Source organism: Elephas maximus, chromosome 10, assembly GCF_024166365.1.
Source record: "Elephas maximus indicus isolate mEleMax1 chromosome 10, mEleMax1 primary haplotype, whole genome shotgun sequence".
In the NCBI taxonomy this organism is placed as follows: Eukaryota; Metazoa; Chordata; class Mammalia; order Proboscidea; family Elephantidae; genus Elephas; species Elephas maximus.
Genome location: NC_064828.1, coordinates 6,558,517 through 6,577,482, shown reverse-complemented (window position 1 = coordinate 6,577,482; position 18,966 = coordinate 6,558,517). Strand labels below are relative to the sequence as shown.

At 41.0% G+C, this 18,966-nt stretch overlaps 1 protein-coding gene across 2 annotated transcripts in view; it reads right to left on the bottom strand.

Annotated features, from left to right (window-relative positions):
* Positions 1-18,966, bottom strand: part of SHC4 (SHC adaptor protein 4) — a 246,409-nt gene that overhangs the window by 20,391 nt on the left and 207,052 nt on the right. The window lies entirely within an intron of this gene.

The following is an 18,966-nucleotide window of genomic DNA, read 5'->3' as shown; positions in this document are numbered from 1 at the left end:
CAACCTCTTTGACGTGGTCCAAGAAGGACCAACCTCACACTGGATTTCTCATTATGGTGAATAGTACTTTGATTCTTGTAACTGATATTATGGAAACCAAAGAGGCACACCAAATAGGAGAAGTCCTGTCAGAAGATTACAGTCTGCTGCTCCTTTATTCCTTGGTCTGTTTGTTACCGTCAAATGTCACCTTGTCATCTGTCAGCCTCAGTCTTTGGGATTTCCTGAGAGAGGGGAAACCCTGGTGGTTAAGAGCTACGGCTGCTAATCAAAAGGTCGGCAATTCAGATTCACCAGGCTTTCCTTGGTAACTCCATGAGGCAGTTCTACTCTATCCTATAGGGTTGGTACGATTTCGAATCGACTTGATAAGGAGGGATCCACAGGGTGCCTCGCTTGTTTGTTGCACTTTGCAACATATTACACTTTCCATTTGCTTGGTTAAGTGGCTTTATGAATTATATTACCTGTTGCCATAGTGCCCCTACAGAACAGAGTAGAACTGCCCCACAGGATTTCCAAGGAGTGGCTGGTGGATTCAAACTGCCAACCTTTTGGTTAGCAGCCAAGGTCTTAAATAAACTTGCTTTCATAAATGGTCAAGTGGCTAAAGAGATCACTGCAAAGAAATCAACGACTGAAGATAATTCTTTTACTCTAAGCAGAAATTCCTCCTTATAAATAAGAATGATCTAATCACACCTGAAGTGCTGTTGTGTTGTTAGGTGCTGTCAAGCCAGGTCTGACTCATAGCAACCCTATATACAAAAGAGAGGAACACTGCAGGGTCCTGTGCCATCTTCACACTTGCTATGTTTGAGCCCATTGTAGCAGCCACTGTGTCAATCCATCTCATTGAGCGTCTTCCTTTTTCACTGACCCTCTACTTTACCAAGCATGATGTCCTCCTAGGACTGGTCCATCCTGATAACATGTCCAAAGTATGTGAGATGAAGTGTCATCATCCTCACTTCTAAGGAGCATTCTGACTGTACTTCTTCCAAGACAGATTTGTTTGTTCTTCTGCCAGTCCATGGTATATTCACTACTCTTTGGCGACATCATAATTCAAAGGTATCAATTCTTGTTCATTTTTCCTTATTCATTGTCCAGCTTTCAAATGCATATGAGGCAATTGAAAACACAGTGGCTTGGGCCAAGCGCGCCATAGTCCTCAAAGTGACATCTTTGCTTTTTAAAGATATCTTTTGCAGCAGATTTACCCAGTGCAATACTTTGATTTCTTGACTGCTGCTTCCATGGGAGTTGACTGTGGACACAAGTAAACTAAAATCCTTGACAACTTCAATCTTTTCTCCATTTATCATGATATTGCTTACTGGTCCAGTTGTAAGAATTTTTGTTTTCTTTATGTTGAGGTATAATCCATAATGAAGGCTGTAGTCTTTGACTTTCATCAGTAAGCCCTTCAAGTCCTCTTCATTTTCAGTAAGCAATGTTATATCATCCACATAATGTAGGTTGCTAATGAATCTTCCTCCAATCCTGATGCCCCCTTCTTCTTGATACAGTCCAGCTTCTCAGATTATTTGCTCAGCATACAGATTGAATACGTATGGTAAAAGGACACAACCCTGAAGCACACCTTTCCTGATTTTAAACTACACAGTATTTCCCTGTTCTGCTCGAATGACTGCCTCTTGGTCTATGTATAAGCTCTGCATAAGAACAATTATGTGTACTGGTATTCCCATTCTTCACAATGTTATACATAATTTGTTATGATCCACACAGCCAAATGTCTTTGCACAGACAATAAAACACAAATAAACATCTTTCTGGTATTCTCTGCTTTTAGCCGAAATCTATCTGACATCAGAAATGATCTCTCTCATTCCACACCCTCTTTTGAATCCGGCCTGAATTTCTGGCAGATCCCTGTTGATGTACTGTTTCAACCATGTTTGAATTATCTTCAGCAAAATTTTACTTGCATATGATATTAATGATATTGTTCAATAATTTCTGTATTCTGTTGGATCACCTTTTCTTGGAATGGGCACAAATGTGGATCTCTTCCAGTTGGTTGTCCAGGTATCTGCATTCCAAATTTCTTGACACACACAAGTGAGTACTTCCAGCATTGCATCCACTTGTTGAAACATCTCCATTGGTATTCTGTCAATTCCTGGAGCCTTCTTTTTCACCAATGCCTTCAGTGCCGCTTGGACTTCTTCCTTCAATACCATCGGTTCTTGATCATATGCTACCTCCTAAAATGGTTGAATATCACCCAATTTTTCTTGGTACAGTGACTCTGTATATTCCTTCCCTCTTCTTTTGATGCTTTCTGCATCAGTCAATACAGAATCCTTCAACATTGCAACTTGAGGCTTGATTTTTTCCTTCAGTTCCTTTAGCTTAAGAAACACTGAGGTGGTGGAGCCAACATGGTGCCCTAGATAGATGCACCAGGTAGTCCCTCTGCAGCAAAAACCTGAAAAGCTAAGTAAAACACACCACAAACATCAGTCCTGGAACCCTAAGCATCAAATGAAGGGATAAAGAACTAGGGCAAACATGGAATGGAAGAAAAAGCTGGTGAAAACAGAGAATGAGGAGAGATACAGAGTGGAGGCCCCTTGTCAACTAACATGCATAGTGTCGCAATCTTGGAACACAGCCAGTAACGCCCTGGACAAGGAGTACAGGAAGGCAACTTTACGGAGCTCCCAACAGGAGACAGAACACCTGGTAACCAGAGAAACATGCTTTCCCACCCCTCACCCTTTTGGTAAGTTGAAGGAACAACCCCCCATTCCAGCAGCCCTCACCACCAGGGTCCACAGTACAAGCCCCCTTTCTTAGGCCCACCCTGCTCCCTCCTGTTGCACGACTTTTTGTTTTTTACCTCTTTCTTCCTTTTCTTTCTCCCTCCCACCTAGCCCTGTACACCACCTCCCCCTCTTCCTGCTGAGCCCTGCTTCACCACCATAGCTAGAGAGCCACTGGTCCACTACTGCCCCAGATCCACCCACCTCCAACTGTTGGCTCCTGCCACATTGCCATTTTGTTTTCTTTCTTTCTTTTTCTCCCTCCCACCTACCCTAAACATCACATCCTCTCCCTTCCCACTGGCCCCTGGATCTGCCCCATGCCCATTCACCAGCCCCACCACGTCACCATTTTTTTTCTCTTTGAAATTATTATTCTTTCTTTCTTTTTTCTCTTTCTTCCTTTTCTTTCTCCCTTCCACCTAACCCTGTATGCCAGCTCCCCCTCTTACTGCCAACCCCCATTGTAGCATTGTGGCTAGAGAGCCACCAGCCTGCCACTGCCCCAGCTCAGTCATACCGCCACCCACTGGCTTCCGCCGCACCACTGTTTTCTTCTCTTTTTTTTTTTTCTTTCTCCCTTCCACCTAGCCCGGTATGTTACCTCCCCTCCCCCTTACTGGCCCCCATGTCTACTCCGCCCCCACTCATCAGCCCTCACCATATCACTATTTTTTTCTTTTTTCTTTCTTCCTTTCTTTTCTTACTCCCACCTAGCCCTGTACACCACCTCCCCCCTTCCCGCCAGTCCCTGACACACTCCTGCAGCTAGACAGCCACCAGCAAATAGGTCTGCTGCTGCCCTGGGCCCACCCTGCCCTCACTCACAGGCCCCTGCCATGCTGCTGTATTTTTTTCTTTCTCACTCCCACCTAGCTCTGTACGCCACATCCCCTTCCCAGTGGCCCCTGCTGCGCTACCATTTTTTTCTTTCTTCCTTTGTTCCTCCCACCTAGCCCCAAATAACACCTTTTCCTTCCCATCAGCCCCTGCCGTACCTACGGCCACACTGTCTGTGGTGCTCTGGCCCACCACCATACTAGGCCTGCACCACCCCTTCCCTCTAGCCACATGACCAGCTACTGAATGGTGGGAAACAAGCCCATATCACTCCCCATCTGACACCCCACCCATCTGGCAAGGGGTTTTCAATGCTCCTGCCACTGGACCAACATCAAGATGCAGACATCATCTGCCCAATCCTCCCTCAGCCAACCTGCCAAAACCAGTGTACAGCAAAGCGAGTTGACCCTGCCTGCTGCTGCCCTGCACACTCAGACAAGGTGGTGAGAGCTATCGTGACCACAGACAAGCAAGCAGCAAAACATGCCCAACTCACCCACCCTGACATATCAAAATAAAACAAAAAAAGCAGGACAGAACAAATGAATATACAATCAATAAATAAAGAAAAGAATACCTTAATGTTTTGGAGACAGCAGACAATATCAAAACACATAAAAAAGCGGGACAAGATGGCTCCAACAAGTGACCAAAATAAAGAATCAGATAACCTTCTGGTACAAGAAAAGGGAATATACAATATACTTCAGACATAAAGATACAAATATATTAAAAATCAAAGGACTGAAAAGATATGTCAAGGAACAATAGTCAAAAAAGAGCAGGAGTGGCAATATTAATCTCAGATAAAATAGACTTTAAAACAAAATCCACCATAAAAGATAAGGAAGGACATTATATAATGATTAAAAGGACAATCCACCAAGAAGACATAACCTTAATAAATACCTATGCACCCAATGACAGGGCTCCAAAATACATAAAACAAACTTCAACAGCACTGAAAAGAGAAATAGACAGTTCCACAATAATAATAAGAGGCTTCAACACACCACTCTTGGTAAAGGATAGACCATCTAGAAAGAAACTCAACAAAGATACAGAAGATGTAAAGGTCAGCCACAATCAACCAACCTGAACTCATAGATACATATAAAACACTTCACCCAACAGCAGCAAAGTATACATTCTTCTCCAACACACACAGAATATTCTCCAGAACAGACCACATTTTAGGCCTCGATAAAATCCAAAACACTGAAATAATATAAATCATTCACTCTGATCACACCACCATAAAAGTAGAAATCGGTAACAGGAAGAGCAAAGAAAAAAATCAAATATATGGAAACTGAATAACACCTTGCTTAAAAACAACTGAGCAATAAAGGGAATCAAAAAATTCCTAGAATCAAATGAGAATGAAAACATATACTAAAACCTTTGGGACACAACAAAGGCAGTGCTCAGAGGCCAATTTATAACAATAAATGCATACATCAAAAAGATGAATGGGCCAAAATTAAAACATTAGCTCTATAACTCGAAAAAATAGAGAACAGCAAAATAAGCCCTAGAAGAAAAGAAGGCACTAGAAAAAAAAGAAATAATAAAGATGAAGGGAGAAATAAATGAAATAGAGAAGCAGAAAAACGATAGAAATAATCAACAAGACCAAAAGTTGGTTCTTTGAAAGACCAAAAAAAAAAAAAAAAATTGACAGAACATTGGGCAAACTGACAAAAAAAAAAAAACAAAAAAACAGGAGACGAAGCAAATAACCCAAATAAGAAATGAGATGTAGGACATTATAACTGACACAGCTCAAATAAAAACTATCATAACAGGATACTGTGAAAATTGTACTCCAACAACTTTGAGAACCTAGAAGAAACACACAAATTTCTAGAGACACACTACCTCCCCAAACTAACACAAACTGAGATAGAAAATCTGAACAGACCCATAACAAGAGAAGAGACTGAAGAGGTAATAAAAAAATTCCCAACAAAAAAAAGCCATGGCCTGAATGGCTTCACTGGAGAATTCTACCAAACATTCAGAGAAGAGCTCACATCAGTACTACTCAATCTATTTCAGAGCACAGAAAAGGAGGGAAAACTCCTGAATTCATTCCATGAACCCAGCATAACCCTGATACCAAAGCCAGGCAAAGATACCACAAAAAAAGAAAATTACAGACCTAAATCTCTCATGAATGTAGATGTAAAATTCTCAACAAAATTCTAGCCAATAGAATTCAGCATCATATTAAAAAAAAATAATAAATAATACACCACGACCAAGTGGGATTCATACCAGGTATGCAAGGGTGATTCAACATTAGAAAATGAATCAACACAATCCACCACATAAATAGAAAAAAAGAAAAGAATCACATGATCGTCTCAATCAACTCAGAAAAGGCATTTGATGTAGTCCAACATACATTCCTGATGAAAACTCTCAATAAAATAGGAATAGAAAGGAAATTCCTCAACATAATGGGCATCTATACAAAACCAACAGCCAACATAATTCTCAACAGAGAGAGGCTGAAAACAATCCCCCTGAGAATGGGAACAAAACAGGATACCCTTATCACCACTCTTACTTAACACTGTGCTGAAAGTACTAGCTAGAGCAATAAGGCAAGAAAAAGAAATAAAGGGCATTCAAATTGGAAAGGAAGAAGTGAAACTATCCCTATTTGCAGATGACATGATCCTATACATAAAAAAATCCCAAAGATTCCACAAGAAAATTACTGCAACTAACAGAAAAATTCAGCAGAGTAGCAGGATACAAGATGAACATAGAAAAATTAGTTGGATTCCTCTACACCAGCAAAGAGAACTTCCAAAAGAAAATCACCAAATCAACACCATATAGTCCTAAAAAGATAAAATACTTGGGAATAAATGTAACCAGGGACATAAAAGACCTATACAAAGAAAACAACAAAACACTATTGCACGAAATCAAGAGACCTACATAAGTGGCAAAACATACCATGCTCATGAACAGGAAGACTCAACATTGTGAAAGTGTCCATTCTACCCAAATCGATCTGCAAATGTAATGCAAATATGAACAGCATTCTTTAAAGAGATGAAAAAACTAATTACCAACTTTATATGAAAAACAAAGAGACCCCAGACAAGGAAAGCATAACTGAAGAAAAAGAACAAAGTAGGAAGCCTCACACTACCTGATCAGAACCTACTATACACCTGTGGTAGTCAAAACAGCCTCATACTGGTACAAGGACAGACACATAGACCAACGGAACAAAACCGAGAACCCAGACATAAATCCATCTACCTATGGCCAGCTGATCTTTGACAAAGGACCAAAGTCCATTAAGTGGGGAAAAGACAGTCTTTTTTTTTTTTTTATTGTGCTTTAGGTGAAAGTTTACAGCTCAAGTTAGCTTCTCATACAAAAATTTATACACATTGTTATGTGACCCTAGTTGCTATCCCTATAATGTGATAGCACACACCAGATTTCCCATGTTCAGTCAACCAGCTCCTATCCATTTCTGCCTTCTCATCTTGTATCTGGACAGAAGCTGACCATTTAGTCTCATGAATCTACTTGAACTAAGAAGCACACTCTTCACGAGAATCATATTATGTCTTATAGTCCAATCTAATCTTTGAAGAGTTGGCTTCAGGAATGGTTCTAGTTCTGGGTTAACATACAGTATGGGAACCATGTCTTCTGGGGGTTCCTCGAGTCTCAGTCAAACCATTAAGTCTGGTCTTTTTACTAGAATTTGAGTTCTGCACCCCACTTTTCTCCTGATCCACCAGGGATTCTCTGTTGTGTTCCCTGTCAGGGCAGTCATTGGTAGTAGTGGACACCATCTAGTTCTTCTGGTCTCAGGCTGATGGAGTCTCTGGTTTATGTGGCTCCTTCTGTCTCTTGGGCTCATATTTTCCTTGTGTCTTTGGCATTCTTCATTCTCCTTTGCTCCAGGTGGGTTGGACCAATCGATGCATCTTAGATGGCTGCTCGCTAGCTTTCAAGACCCAAGACACCACTCACCAAAGTGGGATGCAGAATATTTTCTTAACAAACTTTGTTATGCCAATTGACCTAGATGTCCCCCAAAACCATGGCCCCCAAGCCCCCGGCCCTGCTACTCTGTCCCTCGAAGTGTTTGGTTGTATTCAGGAAACTTCTTAGCTTTTGGTTTAGTCCAGTGGTGCTGACTTCCCCTGTATTGTGTGTTGTCCTACTCTTCACCTAAGATAATTCTTGTCTCTTATCTACCTAGTGAATTCCCCTCTCCCTCCCTCCCCACCTTCAGAACCATCAAAGAATGTTTTCTTCTGTGTTTAAACCTTATCTTGAGTTCTTATAATAGTGGTCTCATACGATATTTGTCCTTTTGTGATTGACTAACTTCATTCAGCATCATGCCCTCCAGATTCATCCATATTATGAGATGTTTCGCGAATTCGTTGTCGTTATCTTTGTGTAGTATTCCATTGTGTGAATATACCATAATTTGTTTAACCATTTGTCCATTGATAGGCACCCTAGGTTGTTTCCATCTTTTTTGCTATTGCGAACAGTGCTGCAATGAACATGGGTGTGCATATATCTATTTCTGTGATGGCTCTTATTACTCTAGGATATATTTCAAGGAGTGGGATTGCTGGGTTCTATGGTAGTTCTATTTCCAGCTTTTTAAAGAAGTGCTAAATTGATTTCCAAAGTGGTTGTACCATTTTAAATTCCCACCAGCAGTGTATAAATGTTCCAGTCTCCCCACAACCTCTCCAACATTTATTATTTTGTGTTTTTTTTGGGTTAATGCTAGCCTCGTTGGGGTGAGACAGTATCTCATTGTACTTTTGATTTGCATTTCTCTAATGGCTAATGATTGTGAGCATTTCCTCATGTATCTGTTAGCCACCTGAAAGTCGCCTTTGGAAGAGAGTCGTTTTTAACAAATGGTCCTAGAAAAACTGAATGTCCATTTGTTAAAAAATGAAACAGGACTCATAGCTCACACCATACACAAAAACAAACTCAAAATGGATCAAAGACCTAAATATAAAACCTAAAATGATAAAGTTCACGGGAGAAAAAATAGGGATAAAGCTAGGGGCCCTAATACACGGCATAAAAACAATACAAACCGTAACTAACAATGCACAAACACCAGAAGATAAACCAGATGATTGGGAGCTCCTAAAAATTAAACACTAATGCTCATCAAAAGACTTCACCAGGAAGTGTAAGACAGTACATAATACTGTGGAAGCCAGCACTACTTGACCAAGGCAAGGTCACGGAGGTGTTATAGACACATCTAAACTCCCTGGGGGGCCACGTTACTGGGGCGAGGGCTGGGACCATGGTCTCAGGAAACATCTAGCTCAATTGACATAACATAGTTTATAAAAAATATATATATTCTACATCCTACTTCGGTGAGTAGCATCTACAGTCTTAAAAGCACACGAGTGGCCATCTAAGTTACTCTACTGGTCTCACCTGTCTGGAGCAAGGGAGAAAGAAGAAAATCAAAGACACAAGAGAAAGATTAGTCCACAGGACTAATGGACCACAACTACCACAGCCTCCACCAGACTGAGTCCAGCACAACTAGATGGCGCTCGGCTACCGTGACTGACTGCTCTGACAGGGATCACAATAGAGGGTCCTGGACAGAGCTGGAGAAAAATGTAGAACAGAATTCTAACTCAAAAAAAAAAAAAAAAAAAGACCAGGCTTACTGGTCTGACAGAGACTGGAAAAACCCTGAAAATATGGCCCCCAGACATCCTTTTAACTCAGTACTGAAGACACTCCTGAGGTTCACCCTTCAGTCAAAGATTATACAGGCCCATAAAACAAAATGGGCAAACCAGCTCAGGGGCAAGGACGAGAACGCAGTAGGGGACAGGAAAGCTGGTAACAGGGAACTCAAGGCCAAGAATGGAAGAGTGGCAACCAATGTCACAAAACAATGTATTAATTATTTAATGAGAAACTAATTTGCTCTGTAAACCCTCATTTAAAATACAATTTAAAGAAAAAGACCACCAAAAGAGTAAAAAGGAAACCTACAGACTGGGAAAAAATTCTGGCTATGACATCTGACAAAGGTCTAATCTCTAAAATTGATAGAACACTTCAACAACAAAAAGACAAATAATCCAATTAAAAATAGGCAAAGGATATGAACAGACACTTCACCAAAGGAGACACTCAGGCAGCTAAGAGACCCATGAGGAAATACTTATGATCACTAGCCATTAGAGAAATGCAAATCAAAACTACAATGAGATATCATCTCACCCCGACATCAGTGACACTAATCAAGGGGAAAACAAATGTTGGAGAGGTTGCAGGGAGGCTGGAACTCTTATGCACTGCTGGTGGGAATGTAAAATGGTATAACCACTATGCAAAATGACATGGCACCTCTTAAAAAGCTGGAAATAGAAATATCATATGATCCGGCAATCTCATTCCTAGGAATACACCCTAGAGGAATAAGAGCCATCACACTAATAGATATATGCACACGCATGTTCATTGTAGCATTATTCACAATTGCAAAACATGGAAACAACCTAAGTGCTCACCAATAGATGAACGGATAAACAAACTATGGTACACACCCATGATGGAGTACTATGCAACGATAAAGAACAGTGATAAATCTGCGAAACATCCCAGAACATGGATGAATCTGGAGGCTGTTATGCTGAGTGAAATAAATCAATCATGAAAGGACAAATATTGCATGAGACCACTATTATAAAAACTAAAGAACAGGTTTATACACAGAAAAATACAAACTTTGATGGTTACAAGGGAGGGGAAGGGCGGGGAGGGAGAATCACTAACTACATAGTAGACAAGTGTTAACTCTGGTGAAGGGCAAGACCACGCACATATGGGAAGTCCGCACAACTTGACCAAGAAAGCCATAGAAGCTTCCTAGATACATCCAAACCCCTTGATGGACTGAGTTACTGGGGCCGAGGCCTGCGGACCGTGGTCTCGAGGGACATCTAGGTCAGTTGGCATAACATAGTTCATAAAGAAAATGTTCTACATCCAACATTGGTAGGTAGCATCTGGGGTCTTAAAAGCTTGACAGCGGCCATCTAAGATACATCTATTGCTCACATGCCATGAGGAGCAAAGGAGAAGGAAGAAAACCAAAGATATAAGGCAAATAGTGGTCCGAAGGACTAACGGACCACATGAACCACAGCCTCCACCAGACTGAGCCCAAAAGAACTAGATGGTGCCTGGCTACTACCACCGACTGCTCTGACAGGGATCACAATACAGTGTCCTAGACAAAGCGGGAGAAAAATATAGAACAAAATTCAAATTCACAAAAAAAGACCAAACTTACTAGTCTGACAGAGGCTGGAGGAACCCCAAGACTATGGCCCCCAGACACAATGCTAACTCAGAACCAAAGTCATTCCCAAAGTCTACCTTTCAGCCAAAGATTAGACAGGCCTATAAAAGAAACACTAACACACATAGTTCTACCAAGTATTTGAGACTAAATGGGCACACCAGCCCAAAAGCAAAGACTAGAAGGCAGGAAGGGACAGGAAAAGTAGATGAATGGAAATGGGGAAACTGAGGTCAAGACAGGGAGAGTGCTGACATATCATGGGAATGGCAATCAATGTCACAAAACAATTCGTGTATTAATTGTTAAATGAGAAATTAATTCGTTCTGTAAACTTTCACCTAAAGCACAATAAAAAAAAAAGTTCAGACTGTAGAAGCTGGTAAAAATCTTCAATTTCTTCATCGTTACATTAGGGTTGGGGCATAAATTTGAATAATAGTTGTATTAACTAGCGGTCTTCCTTGTAGGTGTATGGATATTATCCTATCACTGACAGCGTTGTACTGCTGGATAGATCTGGAAATGTTCTTTTTGACGATAAATGCGATGCCATTCCTCTTCAATCTGTCATTCCCAGCACAGTAAACTATATGGTCGTCTGATTCAAAATGGCCAGTACAGTCCACGTCAGCTCACTAAGCCTAGGGTATCTATCTTCAAGCATTCCAGTTCATTTTTGACAACTTCCAACTTTCCTAGATTCATACATTCAGTGTTCCTATTATTAATGGATGTTGCAGCTGTTTCTCCTGATTTTGAATCGTGCCATATCAGCAAATATGAAGTGTGCCCCCCAAAGTTAAAATTATCAAGATTAAATGAAACATGGATGTACATCTATTATCTTTATCAATAAATGCCCTAAATTGTGTGTCTTCAGATATTATGACAGTGTTTGGCCATTTTGATTAGCAAGACATTTTTAAACTATCTTTAACTCAAATTTAAAAAATTTCTAGTTTTTATGCTTTATAATACATGCATACTGTTTTAGTATATGTGCATATAACCTATAAATCATTACCTAAGCATTTAGTTAGGAGTGCCTGCGCATAAAAATTTACTGAAAGAGAAGTATGATCAAAAGTGTTTGCAAATAGCTAAGTGCTCTCCTTCTAAATTCTGATGGACCTGAGTTCAAATCCCTTTAGCACCTCTACTGGTATAGCCTGGGACAAGCTACTTAAACTAAGATTCAGTTTTCTTCTCTGTAAAATGGGCCTGCCTAGTTCATAATACAGGCGTGAGCATTAAATCGAATGCCTCTGAGACATTGAACATAGTGTCTGCCTCCTAGTAGACATTGAACAAGTAGTTCCCATCACTGTTAGTTGTTTATTAATTCACTGGCACTGGGCCTCTGCACATGATTCTTATCTTGCTTCAATATCCCTTTCTTCGCTAAGTCCTATTTGTCTTCTAAGATTCTGCTCTGAAATCTTCCCCTGAGACCTTCCTTCCCTCACGATGGGTAAGGTACCATTCCATGATACACTTAAGTGTCTGTTACTTGTCTGTCTTCCCCCTTGAGACTGCAAATTCCTTGGGTCCTTGAGGACAGACTAAAAAAAAAACCAAAACAAACACGGTGCCATTGAGTTGATTCCGACCCATAGCAACCCCAGAGGACAGAGTGGAACTGGCCCATAGGGCTTCCAAAGAGTGGCTGGTGGACTTGAACTGCCAACCTTTTGGTTAGCAGCCATAGCTCTAGAGCTCATTTATATCTTCTGCATCTTCAGTACATGGTATGAAGCAGGTGCTCAAAAGAAAAATGTTTGTCAGCTGAATGAACAACTGACTGAAGGTCTACCCACTTTTCCTTTCCTAGCATATCTGACCCCATCATGTATTCAAGACCCTGAATCAACCTTTAGCCCCAACTTAAAGGGCACTGACTTATCTGCCCCTCACAAAGCATCAGCGTGAGCTGACCACATTAAGTTGGCCATACCACTGTTGTTGTTGTTAGGTGCCATCCAGTCAGTTTCAACTCATAGTGACCCTATGTAAAACAGAACAAAACACTGCCCGGTCCTGCGCCATGCTCACAATCTTTGTTATGCTTGAGCCCATTGTTGCAGCCACTGCGACTTCCTCTTTTCCACTGACCCTGTACCTTACCAAGCATGATGTCCTTCTCCAGGGACTGATCCCTCCTGACAACATGTCCAAAGGATGCAGTCTCACCATCCTTGCTTCGAAGGCGTATTCTGGTTGTACTTCTTTCAAGACAGATTTGTTCGTTCTTTTGGCAGTATAGTCAATATTCTTTGCCAACACCGCAATTCAAAGATATCAATTCTTCTTCAGTCTTCCTTATTCATTGTCCAGCTTTTGCATGCATGTGATTGAAAATACCATGGTTTTGGTCAGGTGCACCTTAGTCTACAAGGTGACACTCTTGCTTTTCAAGACTTTGAAGAGGTCCTTTGCAGCCGATTGGCCCAATGTAATACATCTTTTGATTTCTTGACTGCTGCTTCCATGGGCTTTGATTGTGGAGCCAAGAAAAACGAAATTCTTGACAACTTCAATCTTTTCTTCATTTACCATGATGTTGCTTATTGGCCTAGTTGTGAGGACTTGTGTTCTCTTTATGTTGAGGTATAATCCATACTGAAGGATGTGGTCTTTGATCTTCATCAGTAAGTGCTTCAAGTCCTCTTCACTCTCAGCAAGCAAGGTTGTGTTATCTGCATATCTCATGTTGTTAATTTTAGAGTCTTCCTCCAATCCTGATGCCCCATTCTTCTTCATATAGTCCAGCTTCTCAGATTCTTTGCTCAGCATACAGATTCAATAGGTATGATGAAAGGATACAACCGTGACGCACCCCTTTCCTGATTTTAATCCACGCAGCATCCCCTTGCTCTGTTTGAATGACTGCCTCTTGATCTATGTAAAGGTTCTTCATGAGCACAATTAAGTGTTCTGGAATTCCCATTCTTCACAATGTTATCCATTATTTGTTATGATTCACACAGTTGAATGCCTTTGCATAGTCAATAAAACACAGGTAAATATCCTTCTGATAGTCTCTGCTTTCAGTCAGGATCCATCTGATATCAGCAATGATATCCCTGGTTCCACGTCTTCTTCTGAATTCAGCCTGAATTTCTGGCAGTCCCCTTTCGATATACTGCTGCAGGCACTTTTGAATGATCTTCAGCAAAATTTTGCTTGCGTGTAATATTTAGGATATTGTTCGATAATTTCCGCATTGGGTTAGATCACCTTTCTTGGGAACAGGCATAAATATGAATCTCTTCCAGTCGGTTGGCCAGGTAGCTGTCTTCCAAATTTCTTGGCATAGAGAAGTGAGCATTTTAGCACTGCATCCGTTTACTGAAACACCTCAACTGATATTCTGTCAATTCCTGGAACCTTGTTTTTTGCCAATGCCTTCAGTGCAGCTTGGAATTCTTCCTTGAGCACCATCGGTTCCTGATCATGCGCTACCTCCTGAAATGGTTGAACATAGACCAATTTTTTTTTTTTTTTTGGTATAATGATTCTGTATATTCCTCCATCTTCTTTTGATGCTTCCTGTGTCATTTAATATTTTCCCCATAGAATCCATCACTATTGCAACTTGAGGCTTGAATTTTTTCTTCAGTTTTTTTCAGCTTGAGAAATGCTGAGCGTGTTCTTCCCTTTTGGTTTTCTATCTCCAGCTCTTTGCACATATCATTTTAATACTTAGTCTTCTCGAGCCACCCTTTGAAATCTTCCATTTAGCTCTTTTACTTCATCATTTCTTCCTTTTGCTTTAGCTGCTCGATGTTCAAGAGCAAGTTTGAGTCTCTTTTAACATCCATTTTGGTTGCTTCTTTCTTACCTGTCTTTTTATTGCTTTCTGCATGTATGACGTCCTTGATGTCATTCCAAAACTTGTCTGGTCTTCAGTCATTAGTGTTCAACACGTCAAATTTATTCTTGAGATGGTCTCTAGATTCTGGTGGGATATACCCAAGGTTGTACTTTTGCTCTCATCAACTTGTTCTAATTTTCTTCATTTTTCAACTTGAACTTGCATATGAGCAACTGATGGACATATTTTGCAACTACTGATCCTTCTTTGTTTCCAACTTTTGAATTCCAATCACCAGTGATTACCAGTGCATCCTGACTGCATGTTCAATCAATTTCAGACTGCAGAAGCTGGTAAAAATTCTTTAATTTCTTCATCTTTGGCCTTAGTGGTTGGTGTGTAAATTTGAATAATAGTTGTATTAATTGGTTTTCCTTGTAGGTGTGTGGATATTATCCTATCACTGACAGCATTGTACTTCAGGATAAACCTTGAAACATTCTTTTTGACGATGAATGTGATGCCATTCCTCTTCAAGGTGTCATTCCCAGCATAGTAGTCTATATGGTGGTCCAATTCAAAATGGCCAAATGCCAGTTCATTTCAGCTCACTAAAGCCTAGGATATTGATGTTTATGCATTCAATTTCATTTTTGAGGATTTCCAATTTCCCAAGATTCATACTTTGTACATATTTTATACTTTGTACATTCCATGTTCCAATAATTAATGGATGTTTGCCGCTGCTTCTTCTCATTTTGAGTCTTGCCACAACAGCAAATGACGGTCCCAAAAGCTTGACTCCATCCACGTCATTAAGGTCAACTCTACTTTGAGGAGGCAGGTCTTCCCCAGTCTTCTTTTGAGTGCCTCCCACCCTGGAGGGCTCATCTTCTGGCACTGTATCAGACAATGTTCCGCTGCTATTCGTAAGGTTTTCACTGGTAATTCTTTTCAAAAGTAGACTTCCGGGTCTTTCTTCCTACTCTGTCTTTGTCTGGAAGCTCAGCTGAAACCTGTCTGCCATGGGTGACCCTGCTGGTATCTGAACACCGGTGGCATAGCTTCCAGTATTACAGCAACACGCAAGCCCCACAGCACGACAGACTGACAGACACGTGGGGTGGGGGGGGGCATCCCATAGGATCACACAAAGTTGTCATTGTCTGTGTCAAATGTCTTTTGAAAACTGCCACTTCTTCTTGTCAAATGTGCCGTTATAATTAAGTCAGCAATGTTGTGTTAAATGAAAAAAAAAAAAAAAAGATACCCCACCCTGTACCCAAATTTAAAATCATTCTAGGTTAAAGTGTGTGGTTGGCGAGAATTTAACCACACATTCCAGCCATTCTGCATTCCAAAAGTTCTTTCTGCCAAGTATTACCCCAGAACCTACTCAACTTGCCTAAAAGAAGACTTGTGGTGGAAAGTAAACACATACACAGACAGTGCGTATACTGTAAGTACCAAAAATTTTAAGTGCAAGCCCTTAGGGTTTGTGGAAATGTAACGTCTTTTTTACTAAAAATATCAACATTTCCATTTTAACTTGAAGGTTGGGGAAACATTATGTTATTTTGCTAATTATTTTTTGTATAAGTAAATTTAATATTAAGGATAGGGATCTTTTATACGCCTGGCAATAAATACAATTAACTCCCTCAACAACCAGAAGCCTATTTATAATACACTGGAATTCAAGTTTTAAGTCAATATTTGAATAAATAAATGTCTTATGAAGAAAAAGCCAAATCTTATTAAAAATATTTGTATAGGTGTTCCTCAAATACTCATGTACGAATCTCTGGGAAAAGCCACAAAAACTGTTTATTTGCTATTTTGGCAACTGCTATCAATTTACTCACTCATTGGTCAAGAATATCAGAGCGCTTTTCAAACAAATGCCCAAATAGTCATAGGCAGGCCCCAAGACAGGAATGCCTGGCATATGGATGTCTGTGGATGAAAGGTAACTGAGGTAGGAAAGTCCTTCCTGCCACAATAGGAGGGAACTTACTTGTCATAGCCCTGAAGCACAGGCTGAGTCCTATCCACCAGTTGCCATCAAGTCAGCTCTGACCCATGGCAATCCCATGTGTGTCAGAGTAGAACTGTGCTCCAAAGATTTTCAATGGGTAATTTTTCAGAAGCACATTGCCAGGCCATTCTTCCAAGGTGCCTCTGGGTGGATCTGAACCACCAACCTTTCAGTTAGCATCTGAGTGCCTAGCATTTGCACTACCCAGGGACTCTGAGACCTTCTATACCACCATGGTTTTAGTGGCTGAGAACTGGGAACATGGCTTCCTAGTATTCTGGTTCCCCAGTGGAAGCCAGGACCCGCTGTCTAAGGGAACTGTGTTGCAGCTCAGCGATTTACACAAGTGGAGTGTGTCTAGCTGGAGTGCTTTTTCCAAACTACAAACACCACCTCTCACCTCCCCAAGATTCTGAAAGGCTCCCAGTTACGAATCTTTACCTCAGAGCCACCTTACAGAAAATCGTATGCCAAAGTTCTGTTTTGGTCCCAGACTACACCACCGTTACAGTGTAACTGAAGAATAAGACAGTTGCAAGAGACTTTCTATTGTTGTATTTATTGTTACAAAATACACGCTTAAGCTCCAGTGCAGGGTAAATAGTAGAACACGGTGAGCTTATCTGAGAATTAGACTAATTTCTATGGGAAAATATACTCCAGGCTCCGAACAAACTTTTATTACAAAGTCTGTTCATGAGTTTAGATCTGCTTATACTGGCATAGTGGTTAAGAGCTACAGCTGTTAATGAAAATGTTGGCAGTTCAAATCCACCAGTCACTCCTTAGGAACCCTATGGGGCAGTTCTCCTCTGTCGTACAGGGTCACTGTGAGTTGGAATTGATTTAACGGCAGTGGGTTCAATGGGTATAGGATACTGGCTCAGGCCAAGTATAAGCTAAGTAAGAACAAGGGGTGACGTGTTTGTTGATTTAAAGAATAAACGAAACCAAGTTAAACAGAAACAAAAAAAATCAGCTTCTATGATAAGCCTACATCTATAAAAAAAAAAAATCTTGAACAAGGTTGAAATGGTACCTCCACATCCATTCTATAGCTTTGAAAATTTATGTTTTGAAAGGGTGCTTTTAAAATGTAAAATACAAATCAAGATGAGAGCTCTTGAAAAATAAAACTGAAGAAGGGAAACCATGCTTCCGTTTCTGCAGTGGTAGTGCTCTGGACCGGCAAGGATCTTCATTCTTCCTGGACCCCAGTGAGTCTCCTCCAGAAGCTGGGTGACCGAGGACACAGCTTAGCAGAAATGAGAGAGAAGAGCTGGGAAGGGCGGTGTTTGGCGTTCCAGTGCTCCAGAGCAGAAAACGTTGGAGCTCCTCAGGACTCTGTCCCAGGCACCAGGTTCCTCTCTCCCTCCTTCCACCTGTCCCGGTGCATTTACAACTTCTGGTATGCATTCATACTCTCTGTTGCTGTCTTTGTCACACTCTCTCTCTCCCCTTTCTTTCCCCACTGTCCTCTCTGTGTCCAGATAATTCCATCTTGTCTCTCAGGTTTTGGTTTAGTTGTTAGGTCCTGGGTGGCCAAAATGGTTAAGCACTTGACTACTAACTGAAAGGCTGGCCATTCATACCCACCCACAGGCACCGGGGAAGAAGGCCTGGCAGTTTGTTTCTGAAAGGTCACAGCCTTCAAAACCCTATGGAGCGGTTCTCCTCTGCACACATGGGGTCCCCATGAGTCGGAGTCAACTTGATGGCAACTGGTTGGGTTACTTCCTTAGGGAGACCTCTATAATCCCCCAATTTAAGTTTCGTTTTGCTTGTTATCATAACATCTCGGCCTTCTCTCATTGAAATGCTCACCACATTTGTAAGCATTTGTTTAAGGCGTCTCTATCCTTACCACCTAGCATCGTGCTTGATTCACAGGAGGCCCTTTATAAAAAGCCACTGAGTGAATTGTTGAATAAATGAAGAATATATGAATGAGATAAAACAGCACGTGAAAGTATGTTCAAGTGAGCTACAGCATGGGTAGAAAACACACCATAAGGCATGTGTAGGGTATTTCTGCCAATCAAAGCCTTAGGTTCAGGACTTCCAGGGTTAGGGACAGAAAGGAAAGTTGAATTATGGCCCCCAGAGA